The sequence below is a fragment of the Chelonoidis abingdonii genome, chromosome 7 (genome assembly GCF_003597395.2).
Source record: "Chelonoidis abingdonii isolate Lonesome George chromosome 7, CheloAbing_2.0, whole genome shotgun sequence".
NCBI lineage: Eukaryota > Metazoa > Chordata > Testudines > Testudinidae > Chelonoidis > Chelonoidis abingdonii.
The window spans coordinates 104,594,045-104,614,490 of NC_133775.1; the positions used below are offsets into that span (position 1 = coordinate 104,594,045).

Below are 20,446 nucleotides of genomic sequence, written 5' to 3' on the forward strand. Positions count from 1 at the left end.
GCTGTGCCCGTGTCTGCTTGGCGTTAGAGGGAAATGGTTTTGCAGTGACGTGCAGTCATCCACTGTTTTTGTTATTCTCTCGCTTTGGCTTGAAAAGAACTGATTTACCAGCAAATCCTACCAGGTTGCTGACTTATTCAGCAACTTTCCCCAAAGCTTTATTTTTCTTTCTTTCCTGCTTTTTCAGAGGTATATTTCCCAGAGAGCGAGTCAGTGCTCTTAGGGTATGTCTACACAGCAAAGAAAAACCCATGTCCGGCCCATGCAGCCAACTCAGGCTCACGGAGCCCGGGCTGTTAGGCTGTTTCATTGCTGTGTAGACTTCTGGGCTCACGCTGAGGCCTAGGTTCTAGGAGCCTGTGGGTTGGGAGTGCCCAGAGCTCTTCAGCCTGAAATCTATACAGCAATGAAACAGCCCCACTGCTGGCCATGAGAGCCTGAGCCCCAAGAGCCCAAGTCATCTGGCTTTTTCTTTGCTAGTAGACACATCTCTGTGGAGAAGAGCGAGATGTTGCTTAGGCTGCAAACTTCTGTAAGTTTGCACTAGTCAACTTCTCCAAGAATCTTGCCCTAATCCCGCAGCAGAGAGGGGATAGAGAGATTGCTAACTAGCCATCTTTATATTTCCTAACTGTGCAGTAAAGGCAAAAACAAACAATTGATTTTGTTCCACAATCCACCTTCAACAAGGTTTGTTACTCAGATTTTAAGGCCAGAAGGGGCCTTAGTCTGGCCTCCTGTGTTAAGACAGGGCCCAATCTATGCACTGAGCCCATAGCTTCTGTTTGAGCTAAGGCAGCTCTTTTAGAAAGACATCCAGTCTTGATTTAAAGAGGATCTAAAGACGATCACTATTAATCTCACTTGGGGCCCGGCTTTGCTCCGCATCCCTCATGCTGAGTAGCACTTTACTCCATGAGTATTTCCTTTGATTGCAATGGGGGTCACTCATGGCGTAAGGTACTACTTGCTACTTGACACAGAATCATAGAAGTGTAGGGTAGGAAGAGACCTTGAGCAGTCATCTAGTCCAGCTCTCAGCGCTGAGGCAGGAGCAAGTAAACCTGGAGCATCCCTGACACGTGTTTGTCTAACCCGTTCTGAAAAAACCTCCAGTGATGGGGAGTCCACAACTTCCACTGTTAACTTATTCCAGTTCTTAACTATTAGAGTTAGGACGTTTTTCCTAACATCTAACCTGAATCTCCCTTGCTGCAACTTAAGCTCATTACTTCTCATTCTACCTCCAGTGGACATGGAGAATAACTGCTAACTGTCCTCTTTATGACGGCCTTTACCATATATGAAGACTGTTATTAGGACCCCGCCCCACTCCCCCTCAGGGCTAAACATGCCCAGTTTTTTAAATCTTTCCTCACAGGTCAGGTTTTCTAAGCCTTGTATCATTTTCGTTGCTCTTCTCTGGACTCTGTCCAATTTGTCCACATCTTTCCTAACATGCGGCACCCAGAACTGGACACCGTCCTCCAGTGGAGGCCTCCCCAGGGCCAAGCAGAATGGGACAATTACCTCCCATGTCTTGCATACCACACTCCTGCTTTATATATCCCAGAATGATAATCAGCCTTTTTTGCAATTCCATCGCACTGCGGGCTCATATTCACTTGGTGATCCACTATCACCCCCACATCTTTTTCTGCAGTGCTGTCCCCTAGCCAGCTGTTCGCCAGGTTGTAATTGTGCATTTGATTGTGCCATCCCAAGTGTAGTAATTTGCCCTTGTCTTTATTGAATTAACGTTGTTGATTTCAGAACAATTCTCCAATGTATCAAGGTCCTAATCCTGTCCTCCAGCGTGCTGGCAGCCCCTCCCAGCGTGGTGTCGTCACACATTTGGGTTCTCACAAGAAATTTTTTGGTGGCCTCAGAGCGTGGCCACCAACTCTGGCTGGTGGACACTGACAATTTTTCCTAAAATACTTAATTAACTTTAGGAAAAAAACAAATAAATATGCACATATCCCTGTCCAAATCTTTGTAATTTATTTATGTAGAGTTTTTTTCAGACTCAATAATAAAAATAATGTACAGTTGTCTCTATTCTTTATGGACCTAAACAGAATAGAAACAAAATAAGGTGCTTTGCATGTTCTTCTCTTTTGTTGTTTCTTTTGGGGTTTTTTGTTTTTGTTTTAGACTTGCTAGCTAGTAAGTCTGCTCCTGTGAAAGCTGATATTTGTTGGGTTGTTAATATCATGGCAGACTTACTCCGCTCTGGCAAGCTGGAGGACAAATTAAGCTCTGAATGGAGAGGTGAGTAGGGAGGCAGAGGGGGCCAGGGGCAACGGGAGGCTGCGGAAGGCAGCTGGGGCCATGGGTGATGGGGGTGGTAGTGAGCCCAGGAACGGAGCCTGAAGCCCCTCGGCCAGGGGATAGAGCCCGAAGCCCTGTGGCTGGAACCCGAAACCCCATGGCCAAAGCCTGCCACTCAACACCCCAGGGCTGAAGCTGGAAGCCTGAGCCCCACTGCCCCTGAAAAAGGGGGGAATTCACACCAGCTGTCTGCTCCGCTGGTGTTTGTGGCTCCAGAAGGAGGCAGGGCCCAACCCTTACTGGTGGCCCCAGGGAAGGGGTGAATGCTTCCCTCCCCACCCCACTTCATCCACTGCCCAAGAGGCTGTGGCCACAAGAAAAACCCCTGGGGCCACATTTGAGAAAGGCTGCTTCAGAAGCATTCATCTGACGAAGTGGGTATTCACCCACGAAAGCTCATGATCCAAAACGTCTGTTAGTCTATAAGGTGCCACAGGATCCTCTGCTGCTTTAGAAGCATATGCATCACTCCATTATCCAAGTCACTAATGAAAATAGTGAACACTACCAGATCCAGCCTGACTACTGGTGAATCCACCAGCTACGTCCTCCCAGGAAAGTGTCGGGAACTGGGCCTCAGAACACAGTTCAACACTGAAACACCACCAGTAACGTTTGGCCAAAGAGCTGTCAGGACAGTGCTGTCAGCAGACTCCTTCTCATGCCTCTGGCTGCCTTCGTAGCTGGTTTTAATAAACCTGCTGTTTGCAAGAAGACATTTCCATCGGAGACGCTTCCCGTAAGGCGTACAGATGGCGACATCTCACTGACTGCAGCAACCTCGCCTTTGTATATCCGCCCTGGCAGAGTGAGGGGCGCACACAAACCCTTCCCATCTTACAGGAAATGCTTAATATCGTCTCCAGTTGCTTCACTACACAGCTGGCATGTTCTCCTTGGCCTCAAGGATGGAAAGGAGAGGAGGAGACACTGTCATTGAGGGAGTGTGTTTGGTTTTTATTTACATGGCGTCTTTCTGGAGGCTGGAGTGTATTTTATTATCCAGATTCATCTTGCTGTCACAAAGGTGGCACTCTCTCTCTCTCTCTCTCTCTCTCTCTCACACACACACACACACACACACACACTCTTTACTACTCAGCCGAAGGCTCCATCCATGACACATGGATCCCATCAAATGTTGTCAGGTTTGACTTCCTCAAACCTAACCCAAATAATTAGCCCCAGACTTTTGCATCTGGAGCTGGGAAAGTGTCTCAGGAAGTGGGCGTTGCGATGGCTTGCAGGACTGCCAGCTCTAGCAGGCATATTGTGACTCTTGTGATATTTGCTTTTTTCCTCCTAGCTCATCTCCTGGAATAAGGGTGAGACCCTCGGCTTTTATCGAAACCCCAACAAGTTTCTAGCCCTCCTGGTTGCAGAGAAAAGCCTGTTCTCTGAGCTGGGCCATGCTAGTTCAGTGTCTGGAGGGCTGCAGTACTTCAGTCTAATCTAGATTACTGGGCTCCGTACAGGGGTGGCTGGGGGTGCAGGTGGGGAAGTTTAGTGGCCTGTGTTATACAGGAGCTCAGACAATGGTCTGGCAGCCCCTTCTGCTTCTATGACTGTATGAAAAGGCTGCTCCTGTGACCCGAGCGTGCTGCAAGTGCTCAGAAACCAGAAGGCAGATGTAAAGGAATTGCCAGACTAGCTCAGACCTGAGGTCCTAGCCCAGGCCAGCACCAGATGTTCCAAAGTAAGGGACAGCCCTCCCCAGTCAGTAGGCAAGTGTGCGGTAATTGCTCCCCATGAATCTCTCATCGTGGCTCTTAATAGAGGCCACTTGCCTGAAGCCCTAGTGCATGAAGTTTCATATCCCCTCTGCCCTCCAGCTGTGGGGGCAGTTTGGTCAGAACCCAAACGTCACACCCTCTTGCCCTGGCCTGGAGCAGCTGAAAGGCTGTTCTCCTCCTCTCCCAGCCCCAGACTGACAACGCTCCACCTAGTGATCCTGCTCCAGGAGGTGTCTTTGGAAATTCCACTGCCACCGGGGCCCCAGGAATGAACCGCTGCAGCCTCCTACTCCAGGGCTTGGCTCTCTGCACCAACCAGGAGCAGGAGGAAAGAGAGAGTGGGGGGATCTACTGGCTTGGTTCAGGGTTAGGACACAGCTTTCGCTTCTCTCCCCCCCCGCCAACTTGACTGTCCCTGCTAAGCGGGGCACTGAACTCCTCCCAACTTTACAGCAAATAGCCTTCCTCCCCTCCCTCATCCCAGCACCCAATGGCGACAGGGTGGGGTTCAAACCAGCCAGACTGGAGTTCTCTAAACATCGGCATAGGCCTCCCCCACCCCACACGGGAGATAGATGTGGTTCTGATCATGCCAGTGCTGCCCGGCCTCCCCATCTCTGCCCCAGAGGGCTGTGCAAAGGGAAATCGTTAGCAGCCTGTCAGGGGAGGTTTTCTGAGCTGAACTGTTTATTATTCTAAAAGAGGAATTTGGCTGGGAGAGGAGACAGGAGGTCACTTGGCTCTGGGACGCAGCCCAGGCTGGATTGGAAACGCAGGCCCTTCGCTCACTGAAAGGCACATTGTCAGCTGCTGCTGCTGCACGGGGCTCAGCCCTGTGCTGGCTCCTACAGGCAGCAGCGACGGCAGGAGCTTTCCTCTGCACTAAGCTGCTGTTACTCCGGTCCAGTCAGTGGGATTGCACCCCTGTAGGTCAGTGCTGAAAAGTGTCCCAAAGCCTCCAGATTCGCTTCTTGCCTCTGTGCTTCGTTCCAACATGACAGGCCTGGAACAGGCCTGAAATCTGGGGTTCTAATCCACCCCCAGCTACCCTGAGATGGGCCCAAACCAGGACCCCTGAATTAAATCCAAGCACTGGGGATGTAGACAAAATGGGACCAGGACACAAAGCAACCTTCTTTTATGCATCTGTACCATGCCCTAATTGTCATATCTTATCTCATCTTTAAACCCATCAGGCCCTTCCCTATGCGTCTGCAGTCAGCAAGCAGAAGGCAGGGGTTGCTCCTATTGATCAGTGGAGATATTCTGCACAGCAAGCCGGATGAGATCGAGGGCAGGGATGGCGCTGGTGCTTTCCAGTTTCCAAGCCCATGGAAAGGAAGGTCTGAGAACTCTGTCTAGAGCCAAGCATGGCGCAGTTATTACATGGTATCACAGCCCTGGGCCTAGGTCGCTGCTTTTCTAGGCACGGCTTGCGGTGATGGAATAAAAAGAACTCCTTTGATCACGCCTCTTTGGATTGATTGTTAATATTACAGTCCCCAACAAAAACTGGGAGCCCTCTGTGCTACGCTCTGCGTGGACAGGGTCCAGGCTTTGAAGACCCGACTACCTAACTAGGCAAGACAGCCAAAGGATGGAAGGGCAAACAGGTGACATGACATGCCCCAGGTCACTGACTGAGCTGGGAATAGACTCACGCCTCTCTGGAATCCCAGGCTTGGGTCCTATCCGCTGGAGCATGCCGTTTCTCAGCGCTCAGGGGACTGATTCTCCCCTCGCTTCCTGTCTGCAGGGGCTGGTTGCAGCTGTGGCTTCTCAACCGCCCTCTGGCAAATGATGGTCAGCCAAAGTCACATCTTCTAGGGCAATGAACTTGCTTTGGAAGTCCTGCAGTGGGAACAAGGTCAGGTCCAATTCCTCGCTCAGCTTAATGCTAGTGACTGGTACATCCTCTGTCTGGGGAAAACATCCTGCCTTTTCTTGGAGACTCACGTGCCCATATTATCCGTCTCTGACCATGTTGTAACATCACCTGGAGAAGCGTTATCAGGTTAATACTGGATCACACTGATTCAGGACATTTCCACCCCTTCTTGGCAGTGATCTTGCACAAGGATGTTACTAAGCCAAAGACGCCTTTGCTAATACTGGAGGTAGGTTGTGAGGGCTCAGGCGTGACGTCACAGATATTCTTTTTATGGGACGAGTAACAGGACGAGAAATTGCGCTGACTTCACTAGCACGTAGCGCATTTGCTCTGAACAACAGTCCTTAGAGCTTGTACCGGGCAACAGCTTCCAGCGAAGCATCTCCCACGTGGGCACAGGGAAGACTGCAGAAGTTGGGGGTGGGGGGCAGCATGAGGCCAGGTAGCAGCCAGCAGTGTGGCACAAGGCAGACAGCCCCCTGGGCGTCTAGTCTCAACTTGTTTCCTGATGAGGCATGAAGCCCCCCCTCCACTCTGGGTACCCCCACAAGGAGCAGCAGCCCTGCGTGTGCGCCCCCACACGCTCCAGCAGCCTCTTCCAAGGCAGGCGGGCTGCCTTCCAAACAAGGCAGCATCACAGACGCCATGTGTCCCGCTTGGCTCGCAAAGGCAAACACAGCCTAGAGGCCTGGAGCTTGGAATGCTCAGAGCATGGCCATGATATAGTGAAGGGCGCACCGGCCGCCATCAGAACCAGACCTCAGTTCAGCCCCGGTGCAGCCTGCTCGCAGCTGCTCCTCAGCGCTCACCAGGGCTGTGTGATGAGCAGAGTCTGTAGGAAGCTGACAGAAGAGCAGTGCCGTGATGCCCTAGGAGAGCCCTCCATGCCAGGCTGCTCAGGCACTAGCACAGGGACTCAGACGCGCCTGGGTAGATCACCTTTTCTCTGATTCACATCTGAGTGGCATTGTGATCCTGGGAGCCAGGTCACAATGCTACTCACTCACATTCGGCCCGGCTGCCCCTCTGTCTTGCCCATGGGGAAGGGGCTCCACCGTTACACCACCTGCTTTTGTCATGGGCCGATGCTGTGGGGAAGGCCTGGGTCCTCTGATCCCTCTCCCTCCTTGTGCCCTGCTGAGTTTGGGTTCTCTAAAGAGGGAGATCTGCTCCTCCCGCCATTTAAAAAGTGGGGTGACAATGGCCCTTTGGCTCCCCCTGTCTCCAGCACCCATGATCTCACAGCTCTTGCAACCATGAATGAAGTAAGCATGGCACACAGTACTGCCCAAGTCTGCCTCTCCCCCTCTCAAAATCAAGAGATTGGCTTAAAATTCATGAGACTGAAAATAAATGTAGGGTTCTCTTGGGTTCTAGCTTCTGAGACTTTAGGGCAGGGCCGGTTCAAGGATCTCCTTGTTGGGGGAGTGGGTATTTTGGGGCCCCTGGATGTCTCTATTTGCAAAACAACTAACCAATCCTCCAGGCTACTGAGACTCCTGAAAAATCTTGGATTGCAAGACTTAAAAAGGTAAAATTTGACCACTGTGTCAGTATTTTGCCATGACTTATAGTAAAGGAGGAAGACTGCCCAATCTGCTGCTGCTCCACTGCTTCACATTGGAAAATTCTGGACCTACTTTGGCCTTTCTGACAATAATCTGGGGCCTCGTGAAGATAGTTTTGGGCAGGGGCAAATGTCCCCTTTGTGTGCCCAATAGCACCAGTTCTGCTTTAGGGTGCACTAAGGTCATGTGTCCACCTTTTCCCCGCACCCATGAGGGGCACAGCCACATGGGAACCTAGCTGGAGTCCCAAGTTCACTCTGCAGGGCAGGAGGTATTCTGGAAGCAGTGACCTTGAACTCTGGGGGATAGGGGTTGGGGAAAGAACACCTAGTATTCTGGTGAGCGACCGCCCCCTGCAGCTGAGGTTTGGAGTGGCATATATGAAACCCACAGGACGGGGTTTTGGGGGTGGGGCAGATGAGATGATCCTGTAGGGCTCCCCAAAATACAAATATACTGGGAACCCACCATGCAAATCAGGCAGGTTGATAGTGAGAGCGGCCAATGGGCTGAAGAGAAGGAAGGTAACTTCTGCACAGATAGCAACATAGAAGCATTGGACGACAGGCCCTGCCATGATGGACCAAGAAAAACAATAAGGACCGCATGCCACCCGCCAGGATGGTGAACTCTGACCCAGCCATTAAACTGTTCCTGTCCCAGCAAAATCAGGATGCAAGGCAACCTCTCAGCAAATATAGCTAGAATCCAGCCATAGCTAGAATCCATGCCATCACACTTCCGTGAAGGCAGTCCAGGCCCTCTGGCAAAGGGTCGCTCCATCCTTCTCTTTTATTATCTTCCTCATTCAATCTCAAGTCCCTCTGCAGGGCCCAAACCACCCTCTGCTTCCTCAGGCTAACCTGCCATTGGAGACAGCAGCAGATATAGGGGGCGTTAATCAGTTGTGTTTTGCTGGAATAAGGACCCCCGAACCAGGCCCCAAACCATCAGAGTTTTTGATATCTGATATTTACTGTCTGCAGAACTAAGGCAAAGAAATGAGCAGAGTAGTGGGGAGAAGCCAGGCCTCAGGCACTAAAGCGAAGCCACTTCTCTTCCTCTCATTTTCTATTTCTAGCTCTTTTTTATGAAGTCCCAGCCTGCTTGTGATTCCAGGATCTCCCACAATGCTTTGCTGGACCCAAAATTCTGCCAAGCAGGCCAAGTGCAGCTGTTGTAAATTAGCTGGAAGTAAAACAGACTTTATTTTTGCTTTGTTTCTCTTTATCTGAGTCAGTAAGTGAGATCATAGGTGCCCACATGCAATGAAAAGCATCATTAGGATCCCATGACCAGCATGTACTGGCTCCATTCATTCACACCAGGGACTTTCTCCTGCCAGGCTTTCCCTACTGGGGGCTTTACGGGTTCTCACTTTTGGAGACCCACTGTTCTTCCTCAAACAGACTTTATTTTTGCTTTGTTTCTCTTTATCTGAGTCAGTAAGTGAGATCATAGGTGCCCACATGCAATGAAAAGCATCATTAGGATCCCATGACCAGCTTGTACTGGCTCCATTCATTCACACCAGGGACTTTCTCCTGCCAGGCTTTCCCTACTGGGGGCTTTACGGGTTCTCACTTTTGGGGACCCACTGTTCTTCCTCAAACAGGGCAAGGTGAATTCTAAATATTTCGATCGCCATGGCTTTGCAGTGAGTCTCCTCTTCTGCCTTGTCTCCTCCACCCCCACCCCACCTCTGTGACTCCAGTTCTTTCCCACCCTTTAATCTAAATAAACCAGAGTGTTTTTTGGCTGGAACTGTCCTCAATTGCAACATCCCCTCTCTGGGGTCCAGAGGATCCCATGACACTGCATTTACTCACAGGCTAGATTATCATCAGAGAGCCTTTTCCCAGCACATGGCTGGAATTAGGAGGCACACACATGTGGAGAGACTGTCTTTCCAAGCCCATAAACAACTGATGATAAAACACAGAGGTATGAAATCTGAAACCACGCCAGGGGGCTGGGGGAAAGTCCCAAGAGACGCGTGGTAAATACATGCTCGCTGAAATGTAGTTTCCTGGCTCCAGCCTAGGCCGTTCAGACTGGGACTGATTCGCCAGTGCTTACAGCCTGTGTTGCCATTTGCACCAAAGCAAAGTGGGTGTAACTTGCTGGCAGGCTGCTCGGGCAATTTTGGGCCCACTTTGCACTGGTACAAATGATGAGAATCAGGCCCTGAATGGTTATCTAGTGCATGCCAGTCTCGCTCTTCCCCTGCTGAAGTCAGCAGGATGTTGCAAGGCTTTCCTCTAACAACCTCTGAAAACCCCACAGCTACAATAGGAAAATCCAGCTCTTATGTAGCTGTGTTCTTCAGCAGATCTCAAAGTGCATTACCAAGGAGGTCAACAGCATTATCCCCATTTCACAGATGCAGCCAAGTCAGCAGCAGTGGTGGGAATAGAACTCAGGTCCCTTGATGCCCACAGGAGCGTGCTATCTGCTAGGCTACCCTGCCTCCTTGACAAACAGGGACTCCTCTCGGTGGGTTTTCCAGCGCTTCTTGATCTGCTCTCAATGAGCAGATGATTAGGCTCAGAGACAGATTCATATTATATACAGGCAGCCCTTCCAAATTCCCTTCCGTTAGTGCCCCATACATACGTTTGACTTTCACAGCATGCCCTGATCAGACAGCATAGCTAGCATAAAAGGGGTCACACTTGAGTGCCTAACATTTGTTAGATCCATATTTAGGCACCTAAATGAAAGCTGCCTGCTTTTCAGAGCCCACTGAAGTCCATGGGAGCAGTGAGCTGAAAACCAGGTGCCTTTAATTTCAGAATCCAGAGATGGATGTGGGTGCCTGACTTTAGATACCAAAAACGAACATTTTTAGTAAGAATCCTAGTTACCTAGGTAGGGCCAAATCCATCCTTCAAGTGACTTCACGGCAGTCAGTGAAGCGACGCTACAGACGAACATGATCCATCCAATGTACAGCTCCATGCGCAAATATTGCACTGGAAGGATCTCCACTCTGGTCCTAGTAAATTTTACCCTTGAGTTAAACACCCAGTGGCAGATCCTCAGTCGATGTAAACTTATGTAGCTCCATTGAAGACAATGGGTCTGTATTGATTTACCACGGAGTTATGCCAGTTGACACCAGCTAAAGAGCTGGCCCCAGACTGTCACAAGCGTTAGAAAGACTAGGAGGGTGGAGGAGTTAAGTGGCACACTGGATGCCTAAACGAGCCTTTCACAGCTGGAGGCCTCATCTTAGTCATGGCTTGAGTCCCCTGGGAAATGACTCCAGTGGCCTTGAACATCTAGAAGAAGCTCAGCACTGGAGCAGCATGAGGGTGGGGAATCAGGAGGGAGATGGAGCAGCGCGATGGGAGCTGGCATGGTCATTTCCAGCTCCACATGTCAGTGACATCAATCCTTTAGTTTCCTGAATGCCCAATTCATTTCTTTTTACTGGTTTCATGTGCAGAGATTTCCCGTCTGAACAGGCCGGTGAACCCTACAGATAATTAATGCAAATGCAAAGGAAAAACCATGGAAATTAGCCCAGGAATAAAACTCTCTGGTGTTTAAAGTATCAGCCCTTTCTCGACACAAAGGGAAAAGAAGAAAGTCCGGAAGAGACATTACCGGTAACGAGCAGCATGAGGCTGGAAGGATTTAACACTGGCAATGGGTTGGGAAGCCAGCCCATAGCAGGCCCGCTCCCAGGCCCATCGCAGTCTGTGGAGAGCCTCGCATTGACTTCCATCACCTTTGGAGTAGGCCCATATTTAGCCTGGCTCTAGCCTTGTTACTATCTGGGCCTTGCTTTCCTGAGCACCAGAATAGACCAGAGCAACCCAGATGGTCCTTTCCTTCAGGACCCAGCTGCTTCCCGTGCTCTCTCTCCAGTGCATCTCCCGCAGTAACTCAGTCCTGGCCCTGCACTCCTCCTGCCAAAACACAGCTCTCCCACGCCCAGTGCCCACCGCTGCCTCGTCGGCCTGACAGCCTCTGACAAAGGCCCAAGATAAGGGAGGGGGAGGAGGCTTGACATGATGCGGGGTTTCTCTCTGTACCGTGTGTAACCCTGGTCATGTGACTCAGCATTTCTGCTGTCAGCATTCAGAGTAACATAAAATGGGGCTAGCTCGGAGGTTGCCTGGAGGATCACTCTGAGCTGGCATGGATGCATCTGCTGATGTATTGTGTATGTGTGTGACTACCCCGTCTGTCCTTGCGAGAGTGTGCAAGCTGTGCTGGCATGCCTGCTGCATGCGTGTGTGTGTGTGTGAGAGAGAGGGTGTTTCAGTGAGTGGCTCGCTGTGTATGTGCATGAGCATAGCCACATGTGATCACACGCCTGTGTGGTTATGGGTCCATTCAAGGAAGCTCACTGCATCACCTGGTCGGAGTTTGGGATCAGGTCATGCCCTGCTCATTGCCCCACTCTCCATCAGGCCCACAGGACAAGTAGGAAAGAAATGACCTGTTTTGGATAAATTCAGAATAAAAGAAAACATCTGTTGGGAGAGAAGCCAGAATTATAAATAATCCCCCTGTCCCGGAGGGTCGACATTCATCACCCACTCGGCTGCGCATGCTTCCTCCGTCTCCGCCTTCAAAATAAAGAACAGGATCCAGAATCCGCAAGGCTATTCCTGAATGCAAGGGCATGTGGAACTATCTGTGGGAAAAAGTGTTTGCCGGGTCAGGCAGGAAGAGGGGCTGGGGATTCACCTGGGTCCGGGGGCAAAGAATGGGAGACAAGGCCTGGAACTGTTTGGAAAAGGGGCGGAACACATAGCAAATCTAGAGCAAAGCAGATGGGCAGCATAACTCTGCCACTGCTCGTGACTGATGGATGATGTGCGGCCTCTTCCGCTCTTTCCAACCTTGCTCTTCTTCTGTGCAGTGACAGCCAAAGCCTGAGAAGTGGCGCCAGTTTGGGTGGCAGCGCTGTGATTAGGGTGACCATGTCCCGATTTTATAGGGTTGGTCCAGATTTTGGGGTCTTTTTCTTATAAAGGCTCCTATTACCCCCCACTCCCTGTCCCTATTTTTCACATGTGCTGTCTGGTCACCGTAGCTGTGATTTGGGCTGACTTCTACAGGGGGACTCGACTGAGGCCACGAAATCCTGCTTCACTGGTGACCTAAATTAGGATTTCTAGCCAGAGCTCCCAAGGCCAAAGAGCAGTCGCTATCCAGCTCCGTAGTTGGCTAGAAGAAATCGGGGCCTGGGTATCCTGGGTGTCACTCAATTCCTATACACAACCCATGGAGACATCAGGCCCCTCCTGTCTTCCTCACCAGTTTTCAACACACTCAGGGCCATCTGCGAGTGCACAAGAGGGTTATGGGGAGGGCCCACAAGGAACCTTCCCACCCACTGCTTGTGCCCCTGCCTGGGCCAGCCAGACATGGGTGAGGAGTTCATGCTGGGCTTGTGACAGCAGAAGAACTAACCTCTCCAAAGGACTTGGAGAGAGGTAGGGTGAGGATGGGGCCAACAGCCCTAGTGCCCTACTGTACCCCAGCCAGCTGGGCTGAGGCGGCAAAAGGGAGGCATGCAGCACTCTGTCAATGGCAGTGGGAGATCCTGCTCCTGATGGTTCATAGTAACTTGGTCAGAGTTCTGCCAGGGACTCCAGCTCTCTGTGCTGACCCTGTTTGTCCTCTTCCATTGCAGCCTATGGCTTAAAGCCACAATCAGGCCCATACTAAAGATATATGCAAAAATATCTGCTTCCACGTAATGGAAAGGAGGAACAGCTCAATAGCACTGAACGACGCATGGGGCTGGGGCAGTCTAACCCCAGCTCTGACAACTAGTCCCTCTGAGGCCTTAGTCAAGTCACTCCATCTCTCTCCCCCAGTGCCCTCGCTGGGGATAAGAATATTTGCCTGCCATCATCAGGATGGAGTGCCTTCAGCTGAGCCCAAGGACTAGCCAGCCCAGCTTGCAGGAAGATTAATGAGCTCAGCTGGGTTGCAGCCGGTCTGCCTGATTGACTGAGGGGAGCAGGCAGGCCTGCTTTTAAGATCAGCAGCAGTTTATGCCTGCAGCTGTGACTGCTCCTGAGCTTCCCTTCTTCTCAGCCTTGCTCCAGTCCTGCTTGGTTCCTGACTTTGACCCTCGGCACAGATCCTGGTCGCTGGCTGCTGCTCTGGCCACCCACACCTAGTCCTGAGAACCTCAGAAAATCTGTGCTGGTTTATTTGTGTTTGCAAAACAATAACTATGAGAGGAACCAGGAAGTGCAGAACTACTCCACTGAGTGGGAACCCAGTAGCTTATTTAGATAATTGGTCATTGCAAACAACCCTACAAAGCTGGCAACTAAGACTGGCCACAGCACCAGCAACTGGGCTCCAGCTCCCTCCCAGCCGGAGGCTAGGAGCAGCTCAGAGACCCTCTTCCACTCCTCCAGGGGCATTTCAGATGCAATGAGTCTGCTCCACTTAGGTGTATAGAGGTGTGATGGGACAGAACAGCAGTCAGCTGTAATTGCGGGGGAGGCATGTTAGAAACAGCTTTGCAGGCCCATCCCAGTGTGTTAAGGCCAGCACTGAACTCTCCCAAGCAGGAGACAAGCCAGAGAGACCCACAAACCTTCATGCCAGAGAAAGTGACCTGTTATCAGGGCTCAGAGCAGCCACCCTTTCATCTCCTTGCTGGTCGCTTCCCCTTCTTCTCCCCCATCTTATCTCAGTGCAGTCTTCACTGCATCCACTCTATTGTCAAAAGGGAGCTAGGAGATGCTGGGCATCAGATTGAAGTGGTGAGTAAGGAGGGGACAAAAGTGAGATGCTGTCTCTGATACTCTGACTGTGCAGTTGGCTGGCTTTAGAGGGGCAGACAGATGTTTTCTCACTATCAAATAATTCTGCGGCTTGCAGGAAGCTGTGATCTATCCTCCTGCAGTAATTAGAGGGAAATGCTGTACTAAGGAATACAAGAGATAAAAACCCATGGTCCTGGTGCGTGGGAGTCTTTCCTTCAGCTGCTCGGATGCTGTCCTTTCAGCATGGCTGTTGTGGCAAAGTCTAAGCCAGGGTGGGATCCGGAGAACCACCCATGTACTGACTGGCTGCAATTATTTACTAATTATAAACAGAGAGAGCCTGGGGGACGGAGCAGGAGATGATGACAGAGAGAAGAGGAAGAAAGGAAAATATATTCCCCTTCCCCTCACGTTCCTCTCTGAGTTTTCAACACCCCCCCTCCCCATTGAATGGAACCAGGGACCTCCTCAAAGCCCAAGGACAGAGACATCTCTAAGCCCCAAAAGTGAAACCCACATAATGCAGTGAGCAGCTACCAGCACAGCAGAGGGAACCAAGGAAGATGAATCTGCCTCTAATTTGAAAACACAGTTCTAGCCAGTCACTGCCAGGCATGGAGATGAAATAGCTCTGATGAAGGCATTTGATCTTCTGTTCTCCACCATCTGCGAAGGACCCGGGCTTAATCGCTTAGTTATGGAGCTTCTTGTCCTTGTGCCCAGAATTAAACTGCTCTCTAGATTTGAGGTCGGGGAGGAATCTCTTGGAAAGGGTTTCGGGGGCACTTTGCCTATTTGTGGAAGTGTGTCCAGGGCAGCTGCTTGTGATTGCAGAGGCTGCAGCCAGAAAAGGGGCCCAGGAGGAGGTGCAATCAGTGGAACGTGAGCGACCCCTTCCCACTCTCCTTCTCGTGTAGCTTGGCTAAGTGGATAGGGCACCAGAACCAGGAGACTAGGCTGCCAGTGGCCTAGGGCAGGGTCACTTCCCCTCTCTGTGCCTCTATTTTCCCTCCCACTCTTTAGAATTTGCATCACACTGGAGCCTAGAAGCCCCAGTAACAGACCAAGAGCCCACGGTGCTAGGTGCTGTACAAACACAGGCCATTAGGACAGCTGCTGACCCAAAGTGTTCTGCCTTTCTTGTAAGCTCTCTGGGGACCAGGCCTGTCCCTCACTCTGTATACGTGCAGCGCTTGACATACTGGGGCTGGTAGGGGCTATTGTAATGCAAATAATTAACGATAATAATATGTCTCAGTGCAAAGAGGCAGGTGGAGATACTCATGGGACATACTGGGGTGCAGTGTAGACCCTCTGTCAGAGGCACAGCGGTGAGCAGCAGCTTAGAGAGAGACAAGAAAGGAGGGAGCAGAACGGAGCAGAAGACGAATACCAGGTATGGTCCTGAGGGGGCCTTTGCTGAGCTACGCAGTGTAGCTGACACATTGATTAGTGGTGCCCAGAGAAAAAAACAACAGGGTAGGAAGTCCTGGGCTAAATGCTACAGGCAAGGGGTGGGAGTGAAAGGTCTTGTGGTTAAAGCGCTCAGAATGGGACTCAGGGAGATCTGGGCACTGGCCCTGCTCTGCCACTCACTCCCTGTGTGACCATGAGCAAGTGGCTTCTGGCCCCCCTCACAAAAGCATAATGTAACATGGACGTGCACACAGAAGTCTGATCCGTGTGATGGGTGAGGGTGTGCAATCACCCCTCACTGGTGCAGCTGTAGTGGGGGCTGGGAGGTGCACACACAAGTCAGGCCCATGCACTAGTGTGAGAATGGGGCCCCTGGATCTCTCTGTGCTTTGGTGCCACTATGTGGAAAAATACGTGGGGATGCTGTGAGGCCTCACCCAATAGTGTTTGGAGCACTCGGAGAGCCCCTAATGGGAGGTGCCGCAGACACACAAGGTGATACCGGTGGAGGTATTTGTGCCTTGGACCATCTGCTCCGAAACCTGTGGGGCTGAGATTTCCTGCTGGCTGGGAGAATTGTTCCGTTCAGCGCTAGTCACTGCCTTGGAGAAGATGGCAAAGCACAATGGATGAAAAGGGTGGCAGGGCTGGGCAGCCCCTAAGGGGTAGGTAGATGTTTGGGGGGGCAGCTGGAGAGGAGAGGGGATAAGGAACTGGTGGCTCGACCTTCTGGGATACCCATGGGTCAGACTGGAGCATTGCAGTCACACAATGGAAGAGGAGGGTTTTGCTCACTGAGTAGCTGGTGGGTCAAAAACTTCCCGCAGCTTCACACAAGGGAGACAGGGGTCAGTTTAATCCCTTGTGTAACTCCGCTGACCACCCGGCCTGGAGCCAGAGCTTCCCGAGCCCCTGAAACAATTAGCTTGTCAGCAGCTCCATTCCCATCAATCCCTGCCACCAGCACCGCTCCTGGGGAGCTGCCTCTCTGTCCTTCTGGGATCTGAAAGCCACAGATAGGAAAAGGGGAAGGAGAGCCAAGGCCTCCTCATTCCAGGCCTGGCGGTCTGACAGTCACAGCCGCACGCAAAGATTCCTGCTCTCTTGCAAAATGCCAAGCAGCAAACCTCCTGCCGGCTCAGCAGGAAGCTGAGGTCAGACCCTGCAATACAGCTGCGCAGAGCTGCAGAGGGCCCCCCCTACAATCATAACATTTTGAAGGGGCTTCTAATGGGCAAACAGGAGAGTGAGTGGGGACAGACAAAGAGTGGCAGAGAACAAGCCTGGATGCATCTGCCAGGAGGGTGATGCAGCACAGGCAGGGATGGGGACCTGCCGCTCTCACAGGTCCCCCTGACGTACACAGTCCACCCCTGCTTGCTGGGGACACCCTCAGAAAGGCCTCAATGGAGTTGAAGAGATTTTCTCTCAGCAACGTGTCCCCAGTCCTGCCAACACCAAGCTCAGCCTGAAGGGCAGCAGGCGTGGCAGAGAGCAAGGGACCTCCACCCGTGAGAAGTGCTAGCTACTTCCATGAGGATCTCAGTGCGCTAGGGGCACCAGAGATGTCCCAGCACACACTGAGCTCCGCTCTAGGCTGCAGGAGGAGGGAGTGCTCAAAGCAAAGCTCTTGACCTACTCTCCAGCAGCAGGGTGGGGCGGGGTGGGGAGCCCAACCACTAGAGTGTCCATCCTTTAGAAATGTAGTTTCATGGCTCCAGCAGAAGCAATGGAGACCTAAGTCACTGGAGCTGCCACCCTCCATGGACGCAGGGAGCTGGGGAGCCTGTCCTTTATAACCTGGAAATGTTTCCTCTTCTTTTGGTGCCTCCGTGCAGGGGCAAGGGAGCTGGGACCCTGGCATTCCATTCTTCATCCCATCACTCTAATGCCCTGAGGCCTCACTCAGGATCAGGGTCCCACTGCTCTAGGGGCTGGGCAAACAGGCCCTGCCCTGAACAGCGGTAATTGCTTTGGGAGGACACTAATCTGTGCTGGATTTCCACAGTCTCTGGCTGCAGCCAGCTCCCCAAATCTTCCCTTCTCGGCCCTCCAGACACAGCCTTGAGAACGATCAATGTGTGTTCCTAGGCCTGGAGGAATTCTTCTTCCTAAATAAAGCCACATCCATGTTCTCTTGACAAGCTCCCAGGCTGGAGGAGAAAAGCTTTGCAGCTGTGTGCAAGGGGGGTGGGTGAGCTCTGAAAGGTAGTCGAAGCTCCCAATCCCTTAAACAAGCAGGGCTTCTATTCTGCAACCAGTTTCCAGGCAAATAAATTGAAACTGAAGTGACTTCCAATTTGCAAGGGGAGAATGTGCCTTCAGAAAAAGTGGCTTGCGATGGTGTATTTTCTCCTGGCCCCAGTTCAGAGAAACCCACAAGCAAACATATTTTTTGTATAAATAAGACAGTGTGTCTCGCCAGTTAAAGCAATTCAAACATGAACGTAGCAATTTAATTGATGCCAATTACTGTGTCTCGGTAACATTAAGATTTCAGTCACAGCCCCTTAAAGTGCCAAGAATATGAAGGCAAAGAACCCAGTGCGCAGGGCAGGCAAGCAGGAGACAGGCCTGCAGAATCAATCAGCTAGCCTAGGTTGCCTGCCAGCTCTCTGGCTACTGAGTGCCACTAGTAAGGGATAAACCCCTTTCTGGGCAGGGCAAAAAGTCCATCTGCTCCATGAAGTGTTGGAACCATGGGAAGCTTATTCTCTTCCTGCCCAGTGCCCACCCAGAGACCCAATGTTCCAGCTTTCTCTCATCTTGCCCTGAGTTCTTTGGTAAGAGAGACAGGAACTAAGGATTCTCCTTTTCTCCTGGTGAGATGTGGTCACTAGGTGCCTTGGGAACCAGGTTTGTGATCCAGGCCTGTCTCTGCTCCCAATATACAGGTACAATGTGCAAGTGCACTTACCCATCTGCATACCCTCCCAGTAGGGCTTTGTTCCTGTTCCCACCCCTACGTCCAGATTTTCTCCAGGGGCACAATATTGGGTACTTTAGTGCTGGGGAGAGGTGAGTGCAGCCAGGGATGTAGGAGAGCTGGCGTGATGGGTGCAGGCGGAGGTGATGCTCGGAGGCAGGCGTATGCCATAGCAATTGGGTACACTACAGGCATAGGAAAGCAAACACCACAGAGGGATATACGTCATTTACATCATCTCTCACTGAATTTTAGTTGCTTGGGGGCATCATCTCTCACGGAGACTTGCCGGGGTTTGTTTTCTGCACTGGCCCTTTCAGTGACAATCTGCTGACTCCTTATGTAACAATCCTCATTCTTACGGACCTCTGACATTGATCTAGCCCTCTGGGAAGGAGGGCAGTGCCTAGCCAGCAGGGAGCGCTCTGCACTGTGGGGGAGGAGCAGCAGTTGTGTCTCCAGCATCCTGGAAGTGGAACATTCTGTCTATTTGTGCTGCAGGGAGAGGCAACGGACTGGTAGCACCTGCGCATCTTTCAGAGGGCAAGCTCCACCCCATGACCTTAGCACTTCCTCTCCCTCCACATTGTCCCTTGTCCTTCCTCTTCCAGTTACTGCCCCCTTCACAGGGCAGTGTGGGCTCTCAACACACACCATGCAGCACAGCACTACAAGGTGCAATTTGCTCCTGTGACTGAAGAGTTGGGTCGAGGCCCAGGAGAGATCTTGGGTCAATTTCCACCTCTGCCACAGGCTTCCTCTGCAACCTTAGGCAACTCACTGACTCTCTGGGCCTCAGTTCCCCATCTGTAAAATGGGGATACTAAAACCTTCTTGGTCTGCTTAGGCGGGGAGCTCTCCTAGCTCTTGCTGGGTGTATGCGCCACATTAGTACAATGGGGCCTGGATCTCACTGGGGGCCTCCAAGTGCTACCGCAATGAAAATAATAATGCTCAGTTTCAATATATTGCTCAGTTCCAGAAAGACACTGCAGCTCCAGACCCAGGCAGGCCCTGCTCGGGAGGTTGGAAGCTCAGGGGGCCAGAGGGGAGTTTGGTTCAGGGAGCCTAATTAGGCATTTGGGAGGTGGGGAATAACAACCCAAACCAGCCTCATTATGTCCTGTTTGCCCAGCAGAGCAGAAGGAGCTTTCTGGAGTGGTTCCAGCTCTTGGGGGAACAATACCCAGTTTATACAATCCCCTCAAAGATCATCTTTGGGATTTCAGGCCCCTTTGTTTAAGCTAAACAAAAACTCCCAGAGACCTTCACTGAGGTGACATTGACAAAGCCTCGCTGCCATGGAGGGGTAGCTCAGGGCAGAGTGGAGCCTGCAATGCTCAGATATAGTAGGTAAGAACCAAGCTTCACCTGAGACAGTCACCATTTCACAAGCCCCCCAGCCTTACCTGTGGGAGTGAGGCCCACACATCTGAGGGCTGTAGGATCGGGCTCAAAGAAAATGCTCCCCATTCCTGCTGCTGGGCTGATAACCAGCAGGCCCTTATCTCAGTGCTGTCACAGGCATGTTGCGACTAACACCTGTTCCATGTTACTTTGTCCCCATAGCCCTTGGAAAGTCCCAGCCTGCATTAATAACCCTCTGATGTGAGGATAGAGAGTAAATGTGGCCACCTTCCCATCAGCCCCACCCAAGGGCTTGTTATTCATTCAGGAAGCCCTGCCTCCTTCACTTTCAGAACATCATAGCTGCCTTTCCCGGCCCTCTCTCGCTGAAGCAAGTGCCTGACTCCCATTGAAATGGGAGTTGGGGAGGGGGGGCCTGGAGCTGATGCTTCACAGCTTTCCTGAAACAGGGCCTGAAA

General features: G+C 51.6%; 1 protein-coding gene across 1 annotated transcript in view; it reads right to left on the minus strand.

Moving 5' to 3' along the window:
* PDGFRB (platelet derived growth factor receptor beta) overlaps positions 1 to 5,968 on the minus strand; it is a 42,675-nt gene extending 36,707 nt beyond the window's left edge. The window contains exon 1 of the mRNA XM_032772136.2: positions 5,729 to 5,968. The gene's annotated coding sequence lies outside the window, so the exon portion shown is untranslated. The remainder of the gene's footprint in view (positions 1 to 5,728) is intronic.
* Between the last annotated feature and the right edge of the window lie 14,478 nt (positions 5,969 to 20,446).